The 18,870-nt window shown below is 37.2% G+C and overlaps 1 long non-coding RNA gene across 1 annotated transcript; it reads right to left on the reverse strand.

Annotated features, from left to right (window-relative positions):
* Nucleotides 1–1,783: 1,783 nt before the first annotated feature.
* LOC127161424 (uncharacterized) lies at nt 1,784–13,612 on the reverse strand. Its single transcript, XR_007827040.1, has 3 exons — nt 13,400–13,612; nt 9,722–9,846; nt 1,784–1,917 (listed from the first exon to the last, which is right to left on the reverse strand). It is a non-coding gene; the product is annotated as an uncharacterized LOC127161424 (long non-coding RNA).
* Between the last annotated feature and the right edge of the window lie 5,258 nt (nt 13,613–18,870).

An 18,870-nucleotide genomic window follows, 5' to 3' on the forward strand; every position in this document is an offset into this window, starting at 1 on the left:
GATTACGTTTGTGTTGTGTTGCTTATGGACTGCCTTTCCAGTTTGCTGACCCTCTGCCTGTTTTATTGTACGCTGCTGCTGTTAATAAACTTCCGCATATGGTTTCAACTTCCGCCTCAGCGTCCTCGTTACATACTTCCGGTTGTGCTGCCGCCCATCACAGTCGTCATTCATTCATTCATTGTCAGTGCGAGTGCGAACGCAAACTCATTTTCTCCCAATCATTAACAAATTTACCAACAATATGAATAGCCGTTGTTGTCCGTTTTGTTGATAGTTTTCAGGGAGATGTGAAGTGATCAAAATTGGACATGGGTTATAAATACTTTTTGGAGCAATTTATATTTGATTATCAAGGTATGTGTGTTATGTTAGGCAGCTGCCATGATATCACTGAATTATCAATGTTGTTTTTATGGATGAATTTAAAAGTGGCTTATTATTAATAATAAAAATAATAATAATAAAAATGTCCTATCCGGTAATAACTGTTTATTTGTGTGTTTGGACACTTCAGTCTCAAACATTATTGTAGGGAAAGTGGTAATTAGGGCCAGGTGTTATAGGTCATTAAGAAAGCATGAGAAACCACATCAGCTTAAGGTAAATACATTCAGGATTTAGGTAATGATTGTTTATAATGCATTACTTGTCTCAGTGTAAATCGTATCAAATATGTATCAAACGTAGCGATTAATTCTAGCAGTAAGAGCACCATTTGCAGTTAGGATATATGCAGTTATATATACATACTAGAGCACTGGACATACTGGTCACTAATCTTTTGCTATGCATTTGATTCCGCACAGGTGAGTACACAGAAGCTACAACGATCTATCACGTCACATTAAAGAACAAATACCAAAACGGTATTTACTGCTTGAATTTCCTAATGAAATGGACAGAATTTGAAATGTGAGACAACAAATAACACAAAGCCTAGCCTAATGCTATTTACTGGAAGGAAGGCACACTGTTCATTCATCATCTGAAAACAGCATAGAACAAAAGATCAGTTGGGATTTAAGAATCAATACTGGTTCATCAAAATGTGAATCTATTAAAATGGAGAAATCGTTTTTTTTTTTTTTTTTTTTTTTTTTTTTTTGGTCAGCCCTTGTGTATTTTTTTTTTTTTTTTTTTAAACACTGTGCTGTCGTCATGTAAGTTCATGATTAAAAATGAAAATGTGAACAAAAATAAAAGCAATTTAATTCATTATAATAATTAAAATACGAAACGGGTAATAATAGATTATGACTGAATTTTTACGACCCTGTCCATTAGAATGACGGACAATGTTAAAGTCTAGTGCATATATATATATATATATATATGCTACAAGATTTACTATTTTTAGTCTCTGCCGCTCTGGCAGCGCTTTTACCGGAAAAGAGTTTACCCTACTTCCGGCTCGCGGACGTCACATTGTGAAATAGGCCTATAACAAACAACAGTAATTAAGATGACTAGCATCTTAACTAACATTACTAGTGGTGCCATTATAATCCATGCAATTTGGAAACCCTTCAATTCTATAAATACACAGAGCATGTTTTTTTTCCTGCCAAATAATTCTAAAACTTGTATTTTTGTTTATTTAATTTAAGAAAGATCTAGTCAGTCTGATTAGATTAAATAATGATTTAAATAAAGTATAAAATTGTGTTAAAGCAAAATATGTCAGATAAATTGGACAGACGTCAGTAAATGAAATTTGGCTCAACAGAAGTGCAAGGTTCAAGAAAGAGACAATGACAAAGAGAGAGAAAAACAACACATGCCTACCTGCTATGCAGAGACCAAATATGGTGAGCAGTACCAGAATATAAAGGGACACAATGGCATATTTGATTGCAGTGAAGGAATCCAATTGACCACAGCAATTATTAGTTTTTCTCCTGCCCTTTGCTGAACCTACCATGGAAGATAAAAATGGATCAACAGGGAGATGAGAAAGGAAACACACAGATTTAAATTATTGTGTAATTTTAAATATTGTACTCTATTCCCAACCACGTTCCTGGAGGCCCCCGACACTGCATGTTTTCTATGTCTCCTTAATCAAACACACCTGATTCAGATCATTAGTAGATACTCCAAGACCTGAAAAGGGTGTGTCAGACAAAGGAGAGATGCAAAATATGCAGTGTTAGGGGGTATTCCAGGTACGTGGTTGGGAACTACTGCTCTATTACACAGATTGTAGTGCAGTTTGGATTATCAGTAAGTTTGCGTTAAAACCAAGAATGAAATCTGAAATACACAAACACAAAAACTGAGAAGATGTGACATGACAAAAGTCACAAAAATACAGAAAAATCATTACTGACACACTCCAATTCACATCTTGTCAGGGCAAAGAAAGGCTTGAAAGTTATTTGTAACTTCATATAGTTACAGTTACATAATGCAGCCTTTGTAGTAGACACTCAAGGTTGTCACAAAAATGGGTCTTGGGACTTCCTTCAAGGGAAATATGACTTGTTGCAGCTTTACCATTAGTAATTAAATAAACGTGTGTGCAAATTTTCAATTTCAATTTCAATTTATTTATAAAGCACATTTCAAATCAACCTTAGTTGCCAAAGTGCTGTACAAAGTTTACAAAAGAATAAAAACCTCATAAAAAACAAGTAAAGTACATGCCCATTACAAACAATCAAAAGCACAAGAGAAGAGATGTGTTTTTACCAAAGATTTAAATGCCGGCAATGAGGAAGCAGTTTTAATGGGGAATGGCAGATTGTTCCACAGTTTAGGACCAACTACAGCAAAGGCTCTGTCACCCCTGCACTGCAAGCGAGACTGTGGTATTCACAAAAGAAGACCGTCTTGGGATCTAAGCGACCTAACCGGATTGTAGGTGTTGAGTAAGCGAGATAACTCGGAGCTAGGTTGTTTAAAGCTTTATACACGAATAGTAGGATTTTATAGTCAAATCGATAGCGTACTGGCAACCAATGTAGAGAGCGTAAGATAGGTGTGATATGATCTCGTTTGCAGCTGCCAGTGAGTAGACGGGCAGCCGCATTTTGTACCATCTGAAGGCGAGAAATAGAAGAGAGAGGTAACCCAGCATACAAAGAGTTACAGTAATCGAGTCAAGTGGAAATGAAATCGTGGATAATGGTTTCAAAACTTTTCCTGCTCAAGAAAGGTTTGACTTTAGCTAATCGACGAATATGAAAGAAACCAGTAGTGACTATTGTATTAACTTGCTTTTCTAATGTAAGACTATTGTCCAAGTGAAATCCAAGATCTTTGACATCTGATGTAAGAAACGGAGTAAGTGTGCCAAGATCAACAGAATCGCCATTTAACTCTTTATTTGGCCCATATTGAATGATTTGGGTTTTCTCTTCGTTAAGCAGCATAAAGTTATTTGTGAGCCACGTTTTGATTCTTGCAAACAAGCTTCTAATCTTTTGTATGCTGAGTTATCACTACGTTTTATTGGTATGTAGAGTTGTGTATTGTCTGCGTAACAATGGTATGATATCCCAAACTTACTCATGATGGATCCCAGGGGCAGCATATACAAAGAAAATAGCAATGGTGCTAAGATCGAACCCTGGGGCACACCACAAGTGAGCTGAGCCGACGAGGATGAAAAGATACCTAATCTAACAGAGAAAGTTCTATTAGACAGGAAAGATTGAAACCATTTCAAGACTGTGCCTGCAATGCCAATGGAGTGTTCGAGCCGGGATAGAAGAATCCTATGATCAACAAAGTCAAAAGCTGCACTCAAATCTAGCAGTACTAATCCCATGGTATGACCTGCGTCTGTGGTCATTAAAATATCATTAAAGACTTTTAACAACGCCGACTCAGTACTGTGCAAGGTTTTAAAACCGGACATCTCGGTTCGGTGCGTGAGGCCTGACAACGAATACATACTGATTACTCCTCCACCTGTTATTAATTATCAAGTGTATTTAAGTTCCTGTTTCCTATGAGTTCATCATCCTGTCTACTTTGTTACTCAGTTGTTCTTGTGTTAGCCTCCTTCTTTGTTTGTTTTCCCCCATCACTTAGTTTATTAAAGTCTATTGAAGTTTATTTTCCTTCATCTCCTGCATTCTCCCTACAACATACTGTGACAGAAGACAGGACCGTAAAGATAAACTGGGCTGAGGACTTTCTCCTAGAGTTCTGGCAGGGGGGAAGATCTTTGGAGCGGTATGTGGAGGAGTTCCTGAGCCTCTTACATCTGGTGAGTTGGAGCAATTTTATGATCAGCGCTTGTTTCCGGATGGGACTATATGATGATCGTTTGTTTTGCTTTCTGACTCCTGACAGTTGCTGTAGACCCATAGCAGATTCTATAAGTAATTCTGAGTCTTTTGTTGATGTGGAGGATCCTAATCCTCCTCCCATCTCACCGCCAGCCAGCACCGCTCACATACAGCTCCAAAGGGTTCTTTCCTTCTGTTCTTCCCACGCTTCCCCAAGTCCTCCGAAGCTCCTCCCTTGTCATATGCCTGAACTGCCTGCTCTGCCATGGCCTCCCGAACTTCCTGATCTGCCATGGCCTCCCGAACCATGTGCTCCGCCATGGCCTCCCGAACTGTGTGCTCCACCATGGTCCCCTGAGCTCCCTGATCCGCCATGGCCTCATGAACTGTCTGCTCCGCCATGGCCCCCAAGGCCCCCCAGGCTCCCTGACCCACCCATGTTACTGTCAGGGTGTGGTGAGGAGACAATATAAGAAAGGAGAGGAATATAATCGCAAACAACACTCTTCAATAAACATCCACAGGGTAACGCAGGCAGGCAGGTGATGCACGTAGCACATATAGACATTTAACACCAGACAAAGAAACATGGGGCAGACAACACCTTAAATATGAGACTATATGAGGGTAATTGATGAGACACACCTGAACCAAATGACTAATCAACAGGAGGGAGAAACTAGGTCACAGAGAGCACATGGGGAGAAAAATACACACAGACAGTCCATAGGCATGACAAGAAAACACCCCTGTCCAGTTCCATGCGATTTGTCAAAATGGTTCCATTTACATTCCACTGGCCATATAAATGTCTCCCCGCAAAACAGATAAAAATCCCATCTTCAATTCCAGTGGAAATTCAAGTTCACATTAACAAAAGCAACAGATATGTGCTACATTTTATTCACTATCAGCTAATTTCAAGATCGAAGACCACAACAGGAGAGTGCGACATCAGCACTGGAAATATAAGTTAATCTTACTACTTTTAATAAAGATAATTGTGTGTTGAACGTCTGCAACTTTATTTTTGGCAGTTAGCACATCAGCTTGCTGAAGAGATACTCAGCTACTCATCCACAGTGATGTGTGTTGCATTAGCACTGTTATATTAGACTGTAACTTTTTATATAGCCTATAACAGTAGTACATTAGTACATAAAAAAAAAAAAAAAAAAAAAACACTTGTCATGGTGTCACATGACAGAATTAGCCTATAGGCAGTGTCCATGTTCGTGCTGTTGCTCATATTACAGCACCGTTTCTCTGTAGTTTCAAATTAAATCATATTCATATTATTAAAATGGTATCTAAAATTATTTTATATATGGTAAGAAAAAGATGAGTTACTTTTCAAATATGCATATATTAATTTCATGTTCCTTTAGTACACTGCAAGTTAAAATGTATTAATTTTGTACAAAAAGTACAAAATTTTACATTAAATTGTTTGGCTTCTTAGCTTATATTTTCATTCTTGTTTTGTTCTCAGTTCTGTCAATTTAACAGTTCTCCGTTAAATTTAATTTATTTGTTGTGGAGTGAGGGGAAGTAAAATAGCATGGTTTTTCAATATGTTTGGTTGATTGTATTTTATTATGACAATAAACAGGCTGCATTTGGTGTGTTAGTAATGCTTAACTGCGCCAGAGGCACGGCACGATCACTTAATTCTTTTTCCCTCTTATGAAAGCAGAAACAACTTACAATACTCCTTTTGTAGCCATATATGAGTAAGTCATTATTCAAAATTCTTTTGATTTTTTTTTTTTTTTTTGTGTACATTCACAATAAAAACAAAGTGTACTTTTGTAATACAAACAGGATGCCGTTTTCTGAAGAGCGCATCACAAAAATGAATTAAATTCTGCATATAGGCTGCTACTTGTTTCATTTTTTTCTTTTGTTTTGTTAATTTATTCATTATTTATTATATAACATATTTATTAATTATTCTCTGTTTGCAGAAGCACTGCAGGTGCGTGATGTAACCATGTGAATCCTCACGTTCTGTTGTTTATGCTGCTTCTTGCGTGTACAAAATATATCCCTGGAAAACAAATTTAGATATTTTTAATGGGTCACAGGCACGTAATTTATTTGTAATTTAACATAGCCTACTCTCGCCAGGTAATGGTTGATAATGGCTTAACGACCGTCGGTTGTTGGTTATCGGTTAGGAGAAATAAAATAACTGAAATGAACATTCCTATATCCAATACAGTCTAATAAAAGAAATCTGAAAAAATAATACCTAATAATACAACCGCACCTGTGTATGAATATAGTTTGATGCTCAGGTATTGTCACGCATCGTGCGAGGAAGGGGCGAAGGAAGATGAAGGTCAAAGATAAAGTCTTTAATATAATCCACAGGAAAACTCCAAAGCAGGTAAATCCAACAACGGGAGGGTAGAACCACGCATACATTGACAACACCGGACACCAAACACTGAACAGAATGCAACTTATAAAGACAGGTGATAATGATGAACTTAATTAAGGCACAGGTGAAACAAGGTAAACTAATGATGATTAAACAAGGACAGGAAACAGGAACAACCAAATATGGGCACAAGAGGGAGAAACCAACATAAACAGTCCACAGGGGTGTGACATTACTCCCCCCCTCCCGGAAGGCGCGACTCGTGCCATAACATATCCACCGGGGAGGAGGGGGGGTGGGCGCCCTGGAAGCTGGTGCAGGGCAGACACAGGGTGGAGTTCAGGAAGCCATGGCGGCACACACAGTTCGGGAGGCCATGGCGGATCAGGGAGCTCGGGAAGCCATGGTGGAGCACACAGTTTGGGAGGCCATGGCGGAGCAGGGAGCCATAGTGGAGCAGGCAGTTCAGGCATCCATGGCGGAGAAGGAGAGAGAATAGGGGCATCAAACCTCATGGGGAGCGCCAGGTCCATAATGTCCTCAATATTACTGTGGCTTGCCACATGATAGTCAAGTATATTTAAACGTAATTGTAAGTATATTTCTAGAAGTACATAAAAGTACTAAAGACTAAAAGTATATTTTCCTATTTTTAGTTTAAAAGAAGTATACTAAGGCCCCGATCAGACAGAACACGTTTTTGCAGTAAGCGCCTTTTTTGAATTGTTTTCTATTGGCAGTGAACGTTATGCGACCTGGGCGCCTCATGTTTTAACCGCTTGATGCCCCTCTTGTTTTTCCCAGAGCGCTCTGAGCACCGGAAGTTGAAAAAAAACCCAAAGATTTTAGAGTGCTCGCACTATAATCCTTTGATTAGATGGACAGAATTTTGATGGTTGCCTAGCAACATAAAAAACCGCAACGCACTGCTCTTTTTTAAAAGTCACCAAAAAAAGGCAGTGCGGTACGCCTCGGGGCCTAATAGCACACTTGAATAAATTTTTCGTGAGGGCCCTGAAGTGGTTTGAGCGATGGGATTTAAATGCGCCTCGAAAGCATTTCGGAGGGCATTTACACCTTAGCTATCCGATCAGAGAAAATGCATGAAGTGACCATGTGTAAACAGGCCCATTGAGACACAACAAAAATATGGCATAAAACAAATAAACATGTGCTTACATGCAAACAAACACCACCAAAAGCCTTGTGTTCCAACAGCACAGAGGACAGAAGAACACATGCAGACAGACACCATGTGCCAAAACAACAAAAAAAACAAGACACAAGACAGATAGAAGTGCACCGACACTGAAACTAATCCAAACTAGACTGAAGAGTCAGGTCATATTAGAATTAGAATTGAGTAGATATTGCCTCATTTTTTTTTCTTTTGTATTGCTTTTTTTGTTTTTTTACACCCTTTTCTTCATCCTGTCTAATAACATTGAAGACCACAATGCAAATAAGCCAGTGGTTTTAACTGTTTAACAGTTTTGCAGAAGTTCAAATTCAGCACACCTGCCTGTTATTTTCAAGCAACCCTGAAGAATTTGACTACCTGGTTCAGGTGGGTTTGATTAAGGTTGCAGACAGGGCAGTGTGTCTCCAGGAGGACGGTTAAACATCTCTGGTTTAGAGGTACCGGAATTGGTATTGATCTCTGTGATAATTGGCTTTCAGCATCTGACTGAAAATAAAATAAGTGGCATTGCCCATCTCTTAACAAAAGTACATCTAAGTTTCATATTTTAAGTAGAACATAGAGTAAAAGTAATCCATGCACACTTCATGCAGTAACACTGCACTGACTCCAGCTCAAATTCCCCTTCTCTGTCATGATGTTATAATCATCACACGACATGCAGGAATGATGTTATCGACAAGTTCCCTTCAAAAAAAAATTCTTCTTCAGATTCTTCAGATTGTTATTTCTATTTATCTTTTTTTTTTTTTTTTTTTCCACAGAAGAAATTAAAAAAAAAAAAAAAAAAATCGGGAATTTCACATAATATTTGTATACATTGTGGGATCCCTGCATGATGCTAACAATGACAGCGTCAGTCAGTTTACAATCTATAGCATGAGCAGGAAACCAACATAAAAATAACAATTAATAGTCTGAAATTTAATTTCAAGACTTTTTCCTGCATAAGCCTACAGGAATGAATCCTGGGTATCCATATGCTGATGTTTCACACTGTATATTCCTAAACCCATGGTCAACGCTCTTTTTTGTACAATAGCAGCGGCAACAACCAATGATCGCATAACCCTGTGTGTGCGTTTTAAATAATGAATTCTGCTTTCGATATTTACACCAACATTTACATTTAATCGTTTAGCAGACAGTTTTATCCAAAGTGACTTAAAAATGAGGACAACAGAAGCAATCATACCAACAAAATAGCAATAATATGTAAATGCTGTGACAAGATTTTTCTTGCCTTTTGACATTCTCAAATGACCCGCTGTGTAATATTGTACATAGATAGATGAACAGCAATAAACATCAGCAGAAGGAAGAGGGAGACCGAAAGTACTGTTTGACAACTGGGAGCTGACAACCGCATTGACAAAATGGAGATGAAGTATTGTTTTTCCAAGAGTTAAACAATGATCCAGGAAAGTCTAGTACCATGACAGGCAAGACTGCCAAGGGACTTTTTTGTAAGAGAGAGAGAGAGAGAGAGAGAGAGAGCGTCAAATAAAGAGCTGAGATGAAGCAATAGAATAGTAAGTGACCCAAAATTCCTCAGACGGGAGGTCATTGATTACCCTGAGCCATGCAGTCTAAGTGCCTGATTAAAAGAGTTTATTTTCTTCTAAGTGAGACTGCAGCTGTGGGGCAACTACATTTTCTCAAACTGTGGTGAGAAATAAGAAAAGAGCAAAATAAAGAAACAGAAACAAGCAAATATTGCAGGGTCTGATTGAGGTTCATTAAGAGTTTGAGTGACAGTGGCAATTTTAAGTTCTTTAGAGACAATATGAAAGAAAGGGCTTGTCTTGATCAGATGGAAAATGGTGTTTTTCTTTTTTTATTTAGCTCTGTGATAGATGCTGAGCTGATGTGCCGTGCGTGTAAGATCCTTACCTTCTTCACATAGGTTGAGTTTCGATAGATTCATTCCATCATAGCCCTCCTCAAAGAATGAGCTGTTATCCCTGTCTTCATTGGTGGTGGTCAGATACATTGCCTTGTTCTCCATTCACAACTCACTGGCAAAATGGCAAAAAGAAGATTAATTCAAGGACAGGAGTAGCTGTGACCAACAGTTTTATTAGACTTAGACAATTCTAATATATAATTTGGTCATCTTTACACTTCAACTGTACTGTTGGACTCTCTCAAGAATAAGAATGTCCTACAATGTAAATGGAAACTATTGTAAATAGTTTATAAACATACACTACCAGTCAAAAGTTCAGACACCCCTTCTTATTCGGTTTTCTTTTTAGTGTTTTCAACATCGTATGTTAATACTGAGGACATTGAAATGATGACAGAACAAATATGGAGTTATGCAGTTAATAAAAACATTAAATAACCCACAATATGCTTTATATTTTCCGTTCTTCAAAGTAGCCACCTTTTGCTTTGAAGACAGCTTTGCACACTCTTGCCATTTTCTCAGTCAACAATCTTAAAGGAGTTCCCAGAGGTGTTGAGTACTTGTTGGTGGCTTTTGCTTCATTCTCCGGTCCAGCTCAGCCCAAACCATCCCATAAAACCATCATGGTTTACAGTGAAATTCATTGTGAACCACCTATTGCTTTTTTAAAAAACGGTTATTCCATATACGTGGTAAGGTTTGACAAAATAAAACAGAGCAAATAAAGTGTAATGATAAAACTTAATTCTTCCACGAAACAGTGTAGTTCCTCAGAAACACTTGCAATTGCAACAAAGCGGTTGGAACGACCCTTTTTGTAAATTGGATTTTGCATGATTGCGGAAGTCAGGTGATCTGATGAAGCACTCCATCGCTCTTCTTCTTGAACACATAGCTCGTACAGAAACGAGAGGTGTGATTAGGGTCACTGTCCTGTTGGAAATCAAATGATAGCCCGACTAAAGTGCAAACCAGGTGGGATCATCCCAAAATGCTGTGCTAGCCATGCTGGTTAAGTGTGCCCTCAATTTTGACTCACCAACAGTGTCACCGGCAAAGCACGCTTTCACCATCACACCTCTTCCTCCTCCATGTTTTACAATGGAAAACACGCATTCAAGAACCAGCTGTTCACCCTCTCTGCGTCTAACAAAGACATGGCGGTTAGAATCAAAAATCTCCAATTTGCACTCATCAGACGAAAGGACAGTTTTCCACTGATCTAACGTCCATTCCTTGTGTTTCTTGGCCCAAGCAAGTCTCTTCTGCTTGTTGTTCTTCTGAAGTAATGGTTTCTTTGCCGCAATTCAACCATGAAGGCTTGACTCACACGGTTTCCTCTGTACAGTGGATGTTGAAATTTGTCTGCCATTTGAACACCAAAAAGCATTTATGTGGGCTGTCAGCTGTTTCTGAAGCTGGTAATTCTAACAAACGTATCCTCTACATCAGCGGTATCTCTGGGTCTTCCTTTCCTGGGACGGTCCTCAGGAGGGCTCTGGAGATACATTCTCCAGATTTTTATTCTCTAGTTCTCTAGATTTTTTGGACTGATTGACCTTCATTTCTTCTTGAGTGTTTCTTGCCATAATATGAATTTGTACAGTACTAAGAGTAGCGGTAATAGGGCTATTGACTCTGTACTGCATAAGACAACTGATCTAACTCATCTTAACTGGTCTAAAGCACATTAAGAAGGCAAGAAATTATCTCTTGACAACTCAAAGCCATTCGGGGTCAAACTGTGCCAAACTGTCATTAAGGTTAATGTAGCTACTTTGGACAATCTCATATATAAAACATATTCATAGTTTGAATGTCTTCAGTATTAATGTACAATGCTGAAAATAATACAAATAAATAATAAATTAAAAAAAAAAAAAAAAAAAAAAAAAAAAAAAAAAAAACACTGAAAGAGAAAATCAAACATAAAGAAGAATTTGAATTTGGTTCAAATCTGATCCATATCACCTGCTAAAATTCTATATACTGTATAATTATAATAAATAAATAAATAAATATAAATAAATAAATAAATAAATAAACCAGACCTGTTTGCAGCATAGCACAAGTCTGCATAAGATTTAAGAAGTATCATAAAAAGTCAATGAACATACTGTACCATACCTAAAACAGAAACCTTTTAAATAATATTCACTCTGCACATTCAAAACTGTGGGCTTCCACACAGTAACTTTATTTAATTGGATAAGCTCATTTCAAACTCTGTAAATGACCCTCGTTTTCGTGATTCATTAATGTATGTATGTATGTATGTTTTTATTTATTTTATGCTACTGTTTCTACAAAATTGCACCAACCAATCAGATTCTCTCTGACGTTTAACACAGTAGCTTACGACATTTAAATATAATGAAATACATAATAATGAAAAAATAAAGGGGGTAATTAAAACTTTTTATTCAAAACAATTTTAATTTTAAAGGTGCAAAAAACTTTGTGCATCAAGGAGTCTTATAAAGTGCATGTTGTAAGATGATAATGTCATTAAAAAGTGCTCTATTCTCCATTCCTGCAGTGTTGGTACATTGTTTCTATGAGGAGAAAACTCGAACAAAAGAAAAGCTTGACGAATCCACTTCTACTTAAATGGTAACCACTGTCTACTTCTTACAAAACAAACAGAGTCCAGTTTAAAAATGTCATTAAAAAGCACTCTATCTGGTCTCTCTGATTATACAAGTGCACACTGACAGTTTGGCACAAAGTGTGGACAGCACTGTGAGCTCATGTGGCTGCTATGCAACTCAGATTACTGTAAATCTACTGGATAATGGGGAGCATGAAAAAAAACAAAAACAGCAAACCTCACTGCTCTGCAAACCTCCTTTTCTCTCTGTTCCCACATCTGTCTCTAATATTTGTCTTTTTTCATTTGACTGCAACTTACATGAGAAGTTTCATATTTTTGTTGCGGCATTCTGTTTCACACTAAAGCAAAATGACACAAATAGTCATCATCCTCACAATGACTTCTCAGAGAAGACAGGTTCACCAGCAATGATGATAGATCACCCCACTTAGTCATGTCACGGGTAGAAACATCCTATATCGTGTGTATTGCATAGCATTACATGTTACATTTATTTTGCTGTTGTTAGTTAACCTGCAATAATGATCAAAGTTAAACTAAAGTTGGTTTTGTCTTTTACACACACACACACACACACACATATATATATATATAATGTATGTGCAAAACTATGTATTTAAAAAAAAGTTGACATCTCTGCACCCCTCACTGTCGTCCAAAACTATACTGTATCTTAAACGACTAGCACTGGTGCGACAAGAATATAATGGCCAACATAATAGATCCCTAATTCATCTCCTCTACAAATACCTTCTCAGTTCGTAAAATGTAGACAAACGTCGAAAATCTGTGACATTTCAACAGGAGACAAATACAATTATTTCTGTTGAATCTATTATTTATTACACATGCACAATGACAACAGAGAAGACAGAACCTGTTTTTATCGCAAACACTTTTGGGTCACTAAGGAGAAAGACAATTACACAATACCGAGGATAAAATGCGTACACATCTATTCTAGATTCTGCAGTCTCATACAGTCTCAATTCGACCTGTCAACACCGTATCATCACTAGGAGAAAAAAGCCGTTTGTGTCATTACCGGAGTCAAGTGGGTGCTGAAAGCCGCAGGTTCTTGTTCAAGCTGATGCTCACTGGAGGAGAGCAATGCAAAGTTCCGCGAGTTAAACTTTATTTTTCGTTTTTATTGCCGCGCTATTCGGACACTAGATCTGCGCAACGTTTTTCTCTGTGTTCTGTGTACAGAACAAATATATTCTTTCCTCAATCCATCGTCTAGCGTCCTTCGCGCTGAAGAAAGTGTCCGATTTCAAGTGACTTCCCACATGTGGGAAAACACACAAGAGTGCTTCCCAGGGTTGCCAGATTGGGTTGACTATTACCCTCACGATCAATAATGTTGAAGGTGTACTCTCCGAGCAGAAAACCGCTTGTTGCGAGAAAGACCATCCGAAGCCATCATGAAATGAAATTGCCATTCTTATTTTTTGTTTATTCATTATTATTTTTATTAGTAGTATTATTATTTGTAGAATATTGCAATGTTTATTATAAATAGCTTATCCATGTATATTATTGTACACATGACAACAACATAGACAATGCACTTTCAGAGTGTGTGGAAACACTCATGAAAACATCATAGAGTTTAAATCAAACATTTTGAAGAGAACAAAACATCAAGGAGCATCTTGCAGACGTATGTGTGGTATCTGGAGAGCATTCATTTGTCCCTGGTGAAAAAAACGGCATATCCTGGTAGGCATGTTTTGATGCTGGGATGCTGGCTAGGTATGTTTTGGTGCTGGTTTTAAGCTGGTCCCTAGCTGGTTTATGCTGGTCCTTGACCAGCAACATGACCAGCATAAACCAGCAAAGGACCAGCTTAAACCAACAACCAAAACATGTTTTTTTCACCAGGGGTGTTAGATCAGCAACTGACACTGTATCACCATCTTGCCTTCAGTCAGCACGGTCAGGTGAGAGAGAGAGAAAGAAAAGACTTGTTTGAAATTAGCAAATACTGTGCAGAACCGCCATGTCAGATGGCGCGGTCGGACGTAGTTTCTTTCCTCTGACTGCGCTGACCCAAGGCGTGATGGGAAACACCTTGCTGACCACACAGCCTAATGGCCACTGGTTCAAACAACTGTGTTTTGTTGTATTTTTAACTCTGATGTCATGTGATTATGTTCAGCTGTAAGTTATGTGTGAACATTTTCAAAGGTTTTGACAGTGTGACAGTGTAGGTCCTAGGTCCTCTACTATTTTCAGTATACATGCTGCCCCTTTGTAATATTATTAGAAAACACAGGATTAGTTTCCATTTGTCATGGGGTCATTTGCAGGAATGAGGAGTAGGGATGAGGAAATCAGGAACACACAGTTTATTTTTGTAATCCATACAGCGGAGCAGAAACGAACAGGAACAGTAGGGAATCCACATGCAAAACGACACAAAAAGACTTTGAAATATATGGAGTGACTTACAATAACCAACAAACCAATGGGGAACAGAACCAAACTTATGTACACAGACTAATCAGACGAGGACAGGTGTGAACGATTAAACAATGACGTAATAATTGAAGACGGAACAGGAAAGACCAAATAAGGGCATACATTGGGAAAAACCACAGAAACAGTCCACAGGGGTGTGACACCATTGTTATGCTGATGATACTCAACTATATATCTCAACAAGACCAAATGAAACTTCTAAATTATCGAAGTTAATAGAGTGTGTTAAAAATGTAAAAGATTTTCTGCTATTAAATTCAGATAAGATTTTTTGGACTAAAAAACAGTACACAGAATCTCTTGGCTCACAATCTACAACTAGACGGATGTACTGTTACTTCCACTGCAGTCAAAAGTCTGGGTGTTATATTAGACAGCAACTTATCTTTTGAAAATCATATTTCTCATGTTACAAAAACAGAGTTCAGCCCTGAACAAGTTAATCAAGGTCTTTAGAATCACTAGAAAGTTACAGGCAGGTGAGTTTGATCAAGGTTGGAGCTAAACTCTGCAGGAAAATGGATCTCCTGGGCCAGAGTTGAGAACCCCTGCTTTAGGGGGTCTGTTAAAACTCAGTGCGCTCAGGGGAGTCCAGAGAGACTCCTAGACTCCTGATGCAACTTTACCTGCTGGTGTTGTTGTTGTATGATGTTTTTTTTTGTTTGTTTGTTTGTTTTTTTTTAGATATATACATAATTTAATGTTAAATAATGTAATATTAGTGTTGTTTTATTTTTGAACAACCGTTTTTTGTTCCTCATCAAATATTTTGAGGAGGCACTGCCTCCCTTGAGGAAATTCCCCTGAAATTTTAGGGAGGCAGGCTGAATAAAATACACACAATTAGAAGTTAGAATCCCACCTCAGCCACAAATACCATAAAATGAATTTGTAACGGTTTTCATCTAGATACACTTTAAGAACAATTAACATATAATAAACAAACTTTGTGCACAAAGATAAAATACAATTTATATTAATTGTTCTTGTGTTGGATGTACAAAATGTGCAACAATCTTAATGAACATTTACATTATTATAGGGTATAGTAATCTTTAATATAGAAAATATTTGAATGGGAACAATTGAAAAGATCACACACACACACACACATTGTGTTTCCATGTTTTATGGGGACATTACATAGGCGTAATAGATCTTATACTAAATATTCTGCATGATTTATAAGCCTGTTTCCTCATGGGGACCAAAAAAATGTCCTCACAAGGTCAAAATTTACTGGTATTACTATCTTTGTGGGGACATTTGGTCCCCATAATGTGATAAAAACCAGGTACACACACACGCACATACAAACCGAAAAAAGGTCATTAGTACAGTACAGAATAAAAGTTGTGAACACCTGAATTTGTAGTCAAAATCAATTAATTACTGTATTAAAACAAATACAACAAACAGTATGTTTTTTTTTTTTATAGCGCTTTTCTTCAAGATTCACGTTTAAGTATTTTGTTATAACACAAATGATCTGTTTTCTCTGATCTCAGAACAGTATGTCTGCTGCGCTGACATCTGCTATGGTAACAAGGTCACTTTTAAAAACAGTTATATAACTGTGAGGGATATGGACTTGTCGTGTTGTGTTTCCACCCCGGTTTCTGTTTGCCCGTATATGGTCATGTTCCTGTCCTTGTTTAGTCTAATTAATTATACTGTGCACCCATGTTCCCCTGATTACCCCATTGCCCCATTTTAGTTCCTGTCTGTTCATTTGTCAGGTCTACGTGTGTTTGTTCAAGCCTCTGTTGTGGAGTATCCCCTGTGTTTATACATTAAAGACTGTTTACTTTTACTCCATGTCTCCTGTGTGTTGCCTAAAACAGCGTAACGTGACAATAACAGTTTCCGCTATCCATTTACATTCTTAATATTGACATTTGAACACCTTAATAAATGATCCAAAAATGATCAGAACACATATAATCAGAATACAAACAAACTGTATTATGTATAGATATGTTTTATCCAGTGTTTTGTGTTCCCTGAATTGTATGTTCCCTCAAACCTAACTCTGCTAGAAGTGATGACTACCAATCTACAAATGCCATATATGCTGTGTATTTAGTATTTATACATTTTTAGAAAAATTAAACACTGTTTTACATTTAACGTAATAAAAAATGACAATAAAATAATCTAAAAATTTCAAACGATTTCCTCATAAATTGGAAGATGATGTTGACATGTCATGATTGTGACACAGAAAATATAAACACTAGGATTTAAAATATTCTACGACTATAAATCTTACCAGAGCCTTTCTAACATTGATGTACTGTGCAGAGGTGGATTGTGGCAAGGGGGTCTGTCAGAGTGACAGCTGCCCCTGATATCCCCTGATTTTATTACATTTTAATGAATGTCTGAGGGTATTCTGCCCTGGTGGAGTGTGAAGCATTGATTGAAGGAAAACAAAATAAACAATAAATAAATAAATAAATACAAAAAAATAAATAACTAAAGTCGTCTAATTACATGAGTTTTCTTTAGGTACTCTTATAATGCTTTAGTCACTGTTAAATTACCTTCTAGCAAGCTCTTTAAAGTTTTTTTTATTTCTTCCATAAGCTGAGATCTTTCTTCATTATCACCAGTACATTTGAGAAGTACATGTCCGACTGTTTCTGAAATTCCACATATACTGCACAATTGTATCATGTTTAGCAATATTAAAAAGCGATTGATTCAATGCAGTGTGCCCAATACGAAGTCATGATATTATTGCGTCATCCCTTTTTTTGCCACAAACCTGTCTCACACTTCCTACCTCGCTATTTATTTCATACAGATGTCTTCCCTTTTCTTCCTGTGTCCACATCTCTTGCCATCTTTTCTTTACCATCTTTTTAATTAACCCCTTCATTTCAAATTTCCCCAAAGAGACATTAACATTTACTGTAGAATACTGTAAAGCTTTCTTTGCCAACTCATCCGCTATTTCATTTTCCACAATTCCCACATGTGCAGGAATCCATAAAAAGAAGACTTTAACTCCCAGGTGTTGGATTCTGTACAGAGTCTGGAAGATTTCTATTAGAATGTCCTGTCTCGATTAAGATTTTCCATTTTTTAAACTAACAAGGCTCGATAAAGAATCAAAGAAAATAACAACTTGATTTACACGAACCTCTTATAGCCAAATGAAATGCAATCGATTCTGAGGAATAAACAGATAAGAAGTTATAAGTTCTTTTTTTTCAAACATGAAAAGAGAAAAATGATAAAATAATCAGAGAAGAGAAAAGAAAAGAAAAAAGGGGGGAGGGTACATTTAAAATGTAAAATAAATATATAGATATATGTACATATACATAAACACTTAGATGTCAAAACAATGACTTTAGCAATTATCTTAGTGTCTGAATTAAAAAACTAATGGGCCTGTAAGAACCACATTTCATAAGGTCTTTCCCTGGTTTAAGAATTAAAGTTATGAGGGCAGAACGCATGGAGAAAGGCAGTTCTTCATTATTGAATGATTCATTTAACATCTCAATCATTGGGGTTATCAGTTTGTCATGAAAGATCTTATAGATGCCTATAGGCAGACCATCGGGGCCTGGTGCTTTCCCACTACTTGTACAACTAACAGGTGCTGTCAAGTCTGCTTCTTCAGTTGGTTGATCCAATGCTTTAAAGTCTTCCTCTGATAGAGTCTCTTCCAAAAATGTTTTATAGAGATGAGTATTCCCTGGGGGTGATGATTTATAAAGAGCTTCATAATAGTTTTTAAATGCCTTATTAATTTCACTTGGGATCACAGTGTTTTGTCCATCTACAACTTCCACATACGAATCTTCCAGGCTTTTCTCCTTGGTCATAATATGTTTGTTTAAGTCTAGTTATATTACCTGCAGCTTTATCAGTGGAGATGTCATTCAATTCTGCTTTAAGTAACAAAAGTTCCTGTCTAAGTTCAGGAGTATCTTTTCTGAGAAATTCTTCTTCTGAGGCTTTGATATTTTGTTCTAATTCTATCATTTTAAGGGTAGATGTGTTGGTTTTAGAACT

Source organism: Labeo rohita, unplaced genomic scaffold (assembly GCF_022985175.1).
Source record: "Labeo rohita strain BAU-BD-2019 unplaced genomic scaffold, IGBB_LRoh.1.0 scaffold_649, whole genome shotgun sequence".
Taxonomy (NCBI): Eukaryota; Metazoa; Chordata; class Actinopteri; order Cypriniformes; family Cyprinidae; genus Labeo; species Labeo rohita.